This window comes from Callospermophilus lateralis, unplaced genomic scaffold (genome assembly GCF_048772815.1).
Source record: "Callospermophilus lateralis isolate mCalLat2 unplaced genomic scaffold, mCalLat2.hap1 Scaffold_271, whole genome shotgun sequence".
Lineage (NCBI taxonomy): Eukaryota > Metazoa > Chordata > Mammalia > Rodentia > Sciuridae > Callospermophilus > Callospermophilus lateralis.
In genome coordinates, this window is record NW_027513445.1 from 1,373,673 (window position 1) to 1,380,809 (window position 7,137).

Genomic DNA, 7,137 nt, shown 5'->3' on the forward strand with positions numbered 1-7,137 from the left:
AAGGTTCCCCGCCAGCGAGATTTGAAATTGGTGCCAGTGGGAGAGTTCACACAGGTGGGAAATTTTTGTGTCACTGCAGAAAAGAAGAAGGTAGGAAGAAGAAGTCCTTAGGCACCATGTTGGGGTTTTTACTCTGGGGAATGGCTGCCATTTATACTTTTTCCAACATTCCTCCCTTTTTGTTTTCTTAGGAAGTGTGGCACTGTTGGTCAGATTCAGCTCCTTCCTGCTGTTTGAAGGTGCTGAGGGGCCTAGAAAGGGAAGTGGAGGAATGCTCGGGGGGCATGTCTGGGTATAAAATGGTAGCCAGAATGAAAACCCAGTGGCTATAGACAGCTACTTCCGTAGGGTTGAAGTCTATGAAAGTTCCCTGAAGCCACAAGTTGTCGATGGCATGGAACCAGTCCTGGATGGAGGAGTTTGTTGGTATCAGCCACTGGTCCTGTAACAGAGACTCTAGGAAATACTGGAAGTGTTGCCTGGACATGGCATCATGAGCACCTGAAGAAGATCAGAGTGAATAAAAACAGAATGGAGATAAAAATTAAAGCAAAAGTCAATTTTGGGCAGAAGTACCATGTTGGGGGACTGACAGAGAAGAGGCCAAGAGCCATGAAGAAGCTTAGAAGGACATAAAGACTCATTAATCCAGGATGGCAGATTAAGAGGTTCTCCAAGCTCGTTGTCTCTTGCCATGTGATGTCCATTGCATTCCATCGTGCCTGGTAGTGAGCTTCAGCACTGAGTGAACTGTTCTCTTAGAGATGTTGGGGGTTCATTGATCATCAGAGGCTGGCGTGCCTAAGCAAAAGCTGGTTGAATGTTTGATTAGAAATTTTTTTGCAGTTGGCTTTGAAGAAACTTCATTATGCAGGGCAAGAGAGCACAAAAAAGAGCATCCCAATAAGGAGCCCCAAGATAGGTAGTAAGTACATGGCAAGAGAGGATTGGAAGAACCCCGTTATGGAATTGGAGGAGGTAGGTTTTAGCAACTGGGTCGATAATTCCTGAAATTTAACAACATTTTTTTCTATTAGCCAAGATTCATTAACATAATAGCAACATTCCTCTCTGAGGAACAGGCATGTAGGCCCTTTTTCCTGCAGTAAGAAGATCAATTGCCCTTCGGTTCTGTAAAGCCACTTGTGCCAATGAAGTAACCACCACTGCAAGGAGCCCAGAGACTGAGCAGTGGTATCAAGTGCTTCCTGCAGTTTTTGTTGCAGGTTATTGGATGCCCATAGAGCATGACCTATAGCTTCACCAGAGAGTCCAAGACTCGCCACTGAGGTTGTTAATGTGAGGCCTACCAGAACCGGCAGAAAGACTGCCCTACGGGTGCGGGAAGGTAGGGCCAACTGTCGGAATTTGGTGGGAGTATACAAAGACAGCTGAGGAACTACAGTAACCAAGAAACAGGTGCCAGAGACATTGGTCGTTGAGGTACTTAAAGATCCATTACACCAGAGAAAATGTCCAGGTTTCATAAACGCAGGGCTCGATGGGGTGCTATAGCTCAAGGAACAAATAGGTAAAGGATTCATTATTGTCAGGTGGAAACAGATGAAAGGAAATAAAGTACTGGTGAAATAACTTTCCCATAGTGGGATGCGTGTCACATGTAGGAGTTGTCCTTTCTTTGAGAAATTGTAGGTTTTTGCTGAAATATTTCCTGCCGCTAATGGGACTGCTGCTAGAAGTGGACGACTAAGTGAAGCACAGAGAAAGAACTGAGAAGTAGGCACAGAAAGAGGGGTGGAGTTTAATAATCAAAGAGTTTGGTGTAGCAAATTGAGCCATGTGGGAGGGGGACCTGTGGGGGTGAAGGCTCTGAATCCTCTTTGGATGAGCTATGGATAAGATCTCGAAGTTTTGATTCTGACTCCTTATTGTGTTCGACTAACTGGATGGTTGCCTTAGGTGGTGTACTCAGGGTGCGGCCAACAATCATCCACATGTGGGTCTGGCTGAGGTTGTCCGAGCATAGACAGCAAACTCAACATAGTCCCAACGTTTGGCCTTGGGGTCAGGAATATCTAAAGTATACCATCCATTGTTATCGGATGAAGAGCCTTTATGCCACTTTATGTAACTAGAAGTCCACCCTTCAGGGTAACCAAGTGAGTGGTAAGAAGAGCTACCACATTCACCATGGAACCTGCATTACCTATAGGGGCACCCATTATATATCTCAAGCCACCAATGACAATAGTCTTTTGTTTGATCAAAAAGGAAGCAAATGAAAGGCCAGTTCCAGCTACCAGGGACGAAGGTCCTTGAAGGTGACAATTTTAGGGAAATTGAGGTGCAGTTGTGGATGAAGCAAGTAGTTGCATCCACTGCGCGGACATTCTGCATGCCATGTTCTGAGTATTGTTCCCGAAGAGTGAAAAAATACATGGTAGGAGAGGAGGGTAAAGACCAGTCCCGACAGAGCACAGAAAATAAGCAGAGCACAAAAAACAAGCAGTTAGAGAAGACTAGGGTGTTGAGAAATCTCATTGTGCCTTCTTTAAGAGGAATTGTTCTGAGGGGAACACTGTGTTAGCTGCAACTTAAATGGGTGAGATGGGTGTGGACAGCAGGAATAAAGGGGAGGTTCAGGAGGTGATTCTTGAGTTCCTCTGGGGTGGTCCTGTCATCAGCAGGTGAGGCCTCCTGGTGATATGGCTTCAACCTAGACATGTGAATCCAAGGGGTGAGACGGTTGTCTGGTAAGGAGAGCTTGGTGGTGGTGGGGGTACAGAGAATGACAGGATAGGGCCCTTCCCATTTGGGGGCAAGAGTCCCTTTCCCCTCTGGGGTATTATAATAGATTAGACTCCCAGTTGTTAAGGGAGGAGTGTTTGGAGCGGAGACTGGTTCCGGAAGAAGCCAGTCCTGATATTTCCAGAGTTCCGAGCGAAGATGAAATAAGAGAGGCAAAGACAAATCTCAGGTGAGAGGTCCTTGTGAAATGACCAACCCAGGGGGTATAAGAGGTCTTTCACACCTTATCTCAAAGTGAGACAGTAAAGATGGTTTCTTAGGTAGAGCTCTGATTCGAAGCAAAGCCAAGGGAAAGGGTTTGACCCAGCCTAAGTTTAATTCCATTGTCAATTTGGTAAGGACTTCCTTTAGAGTACGATTCACCCTTTCCACTTTCCCTGAAGCCTGGGGGTGATATGGACAGTGGCAATGCCACTTGAAGGAGAGGGCTTGAGAGACGTTTTGTGTGATCCTAGAAATAAACTCAGGGCCATTGTCAGATTGTAGGGAAGTGGGCATACCAAACCTGGGGATGATGTCTGTCAGAAAGATTGAAGCTACAGTGTAAGCCTTGTTATTGAAAGTGGGAAATGCTTCAACCCAACCAGAGAAAGTGTTCACAAAGACAAGTAGGTATTTAGTGTGCCGTACTGTGGGCATGTTGGTGAAGTCTACCTGCCAGTCAGCAGCGGGAATGTGTCCCCGGGCTTGGTGGGAAGGGAAAGGTTTGGGCCTTAAAGGAGTATGAGGGTTGGTCCGCTGACAGATCTGACAATTAGAAGCTATATTCTGTAGCATGGCTTTGTCAGAGGGGGTGAGGGAGAAGAAGCTCTGTAAAAAGAGGGTCAAAGACTGAGAATTGGAATGGAATAGAGTATGAAGGAACTTGAAAAGATCCTTGTTCTTACTGGAAGAAGTAGTGGCTTTAGATGAGATGTCTAAAGTGGCCATTATATGTCCCCCAGGGGGGCCATAATTGGAAGTGGTGGCAGCCATTCGTGCTGCCTGGTCAGCTTTGGCATTGCCCTCAGTGATGAGAGAGCCGTCCTTCTGATGGGACCTACAATGGACAACTCCCAACTACGTGGGTAAGTGGGAGGCCTCTATCAGATTGGCTATAAGAGCCCAATTAGTGATTGCATTACCTTTGGTGGTAAGTAGTCCTCGCTCCTTTCATATTGCAGCATGGGATAATAAGATATGGAAGAGATATTTTGAGTCATTATTAAGGGTGAAGGATTTGCCTTGTGCTAGAAGGCAGGCACGAGTGGCTGCTATAAGTTCAGTCTGCTGGTTGGTAGTTCCTGAAGGCAGAGCATTGGCCTCTATAATCTCAGTGGCTGAAACTACAGTGTATCCAGAGTAATGAGTGCCATTCTGCCTAAAGAAACTGCCGTTAGTGAACCAGATAAGGTCAGGCTTGGTGAGTTGTCCTTCAGAAATGGAAGAATGACAGGGGAGGAAATCATCTAAGTTTTCCAAGCAATTATGAATTGGTGTGTTAGACGTGGGAGTCATTGGGAGCAGTGAGGCAGGGTTCAGTGCAGAGCAGGGGAGGAAAGTAATATTAGGGTTTTCCAGAAAGGAAGTGAGGAGTGACAGAACTCTGGATGGAGGAAGGGTTTGAAGGCCCTTATAAGCTAAAAGATCCTTCAAGTGATGTTGGGAGTGGATAGTTCAAGGGGCCCCAAAAGTCAATTTAGTGGCTTCTTTGTGTAAAATTTGTCCAGCAGCCAGAACTCTTAAGCAAGGAGCCCACCCACGGATGGTAGGGTCTACTTTATTGGACATATATGCCACAGGTGCAAATGTAGGCCCATAGTTTTGACCTAAGACCCCAAGTGCTTGCTCTCCTTTTTCATGGACATATAGATGAAATGGTCTTGAAAGATCAGGAAGGTGAAAGGCAGGTGCCTTTAAGAGGAGTTGCTGAAGCCTACAGAAGTAGTAGTTGGGAGAGGAGGCAAGAGATTCACTAGGGGGTCCCTTTGCTAGGTCATACAGGGGTTTGGCTAGAAGAAAATAATTTGGGATCCAGGCCCTAAAATAACCTGCTAGTCCTAGGAATGATAGTATTTCGGCTTTCGTATGGGGCACTGGAAGATCAGAGAGGAGTTGCATCCTATCCAGTGTTATTTTCTTTTTCCTGGGTGTAAGGCAAAAAACAAGATAGGTGAAAGACAACTGGGAAACATGGGCCTTGTGGGGAGGCACCCTATATCCCTTGTATGCTAGGAAATTAAGAAGCTGGGCAGTGTGGAATTGAGAGTGTTCCCAAGAGGGACTACATAGAAGAAGGTCATCGACATATTGAAGGAGAATAGAGTCAGGACAGGTCGGGTGAAAGGATGTGAGGTCCTGGGCAAGAACTTGGCCAAAGAGATGGGGCCTATCCCTGAATCCCTGTGGGAGGACAGTCCAGGTAAGCAGACGAGAATGGCGGGTGTGAGGGTAAGTCCACGTAAATGCAAAAATATCCTGAGATTCTGATGACAAGGGAATAGAAAAGATTGCATCTTTTAAATCTAGCACCGAGAAGTGGGTAGTAGTGGCAGGGATCTGAGTAAGGCAGGTGTAAGTGTTGGGCTCTAGTGGGTGGATGGGACCACAGAGGAGTTGACAAGGCGAAGGTCTTGAACCAGCCTGTAGGACCCGTTAGGTTTCTTAACTGCCAGAATGGGGGTGTTGAAAGGAGAGTGTGTAGGCCTGAGATACCCCTTTTGTAATAACGCCTGGATGATGGGTTCTAATCCGAGGAGGGCTGTGGTTTTGAGTGGATATTGTGGTTGACTAATATATCTTGAAGGGTCCCATAAGACAATATGAATAGGACTGCATTTAGCCATAAAGGTTGTAGTTGTGTCCCAAACCTCAGGGTTAACTGGTTTAGATAGTAGTGGGAGAGTGCATGAAGGAGGTTTATCTGCCCCTAGGAACATCATGAGGAAATGAGAGGTAGGAGAGGTGTGGGGTGATATGTGAATGGTGACTTTTAATAGTGAGAGTATGTCCCTTCCAAGAAGGGAAATGGGGCAATGGCTCATAACAAGAAAGGAGTGTGTGAAGGACAAAAGGGATCCCTGCATATAACATGATAAGGGGGGAAGCTTTTTGAGGGAAAATCTGTTTACCTCCTACCCCGACAATAGGAGTTTTTGAGGGTGTGGTATGATTCACCAGTATCCAAGAGGAAGAAAATGAAGCTTCCATCCACCAGGAAGGTGACCCTAGGCTCTTGCTTTTTGATGGTAATAGTCGGGAGAGGAGGCCCAGGGCTCTATCAATCCTCCTCTGCCAAGCCCAGGAGAGGCTGGGGTTGCTGGGCGCCTGACCAACCTCCCTTCCAGGTTGTTGGGCAGTCTGCCCCCCAGTGTCCCCTTTGATGGCATTTTGGGCAGGGCTTGGAGGGTGTCCTCGGCGTAGAACAATCCCTGGCCCAATGTCCCTCCTTACCACACTTGAAGCAAGCTCCTGGGGGTGTCTTATTGGGACAGCATGTTGATGGGCCTTCTCTGAATGACCTGGGCCAAAATTTGGAATTTGGCATTTTCAGCCCTCTGCCTACGGCGTTCACTTTCATCCTCTCTACCATGAAAAACCTTGAAAGCGACAGCGAGGATTTCGGTCTGAGGAGTAGCAGGGCCCTGTTCAAGCTTTTTAAGCTTGGTTTTAATGTCAGGGTAGCTTTGGGCCAGAACATATGTCATTAAGACATGACGGCCATCAGGGGTTTCTGAGTCGAGGATTGTGTACTGTTGAAGGGCCTTGGTTAGTCTATCCAGGAATTCTGAAGGTGTTTCCTCCTTCCTTTGAATGACCTCCTACACGTTTTGAAAGTTAACAGCCTTGGGGGTGGCCTTTTTCAGGCCCGCCAAGAGGCAGGATGTAAAAAGGTCACAAAACTGTAAGCCTTCAGGGGTGTTGTAATCCCATAGGGGATCCTGCTCTGGGACAGCATGAGGGCCTGTGAGTTGGTTAGGATTGGTCCTATGATTTTCATCAGCATGGGCTTGGGCTAGCTTCCAGACCCATTGCCTTTCCTCAGGGAGAAGTGTATTGGCCAAGAGCATGTAGATGTCATGATGAGTGAGGCTATATGCTTGCAGGACCCATTGAAACTCCCGAATGTAAGTGGTGGGGTCAGTGGTGAAAGAGCCTTACTTCCTCTCTAGCTGAGTAATGTCCACATGGAGAAGGGCACCTGGACTCTGATGACACCCTCGGGACCAGCTACCTCACGAAGGGGTGCGATTGTCTTGGGGTGGGAAGGAGTCCCTTAGACCTGGTAACAGGAGGACTGAAAGAGGCAGGCGGCGGACAGGAAGGAGAGGGAGAGGAAGGGAGTGTCTTTGTGGAGGAGAAGGAGGTGGAGCAGGCAGAAGATGGCGG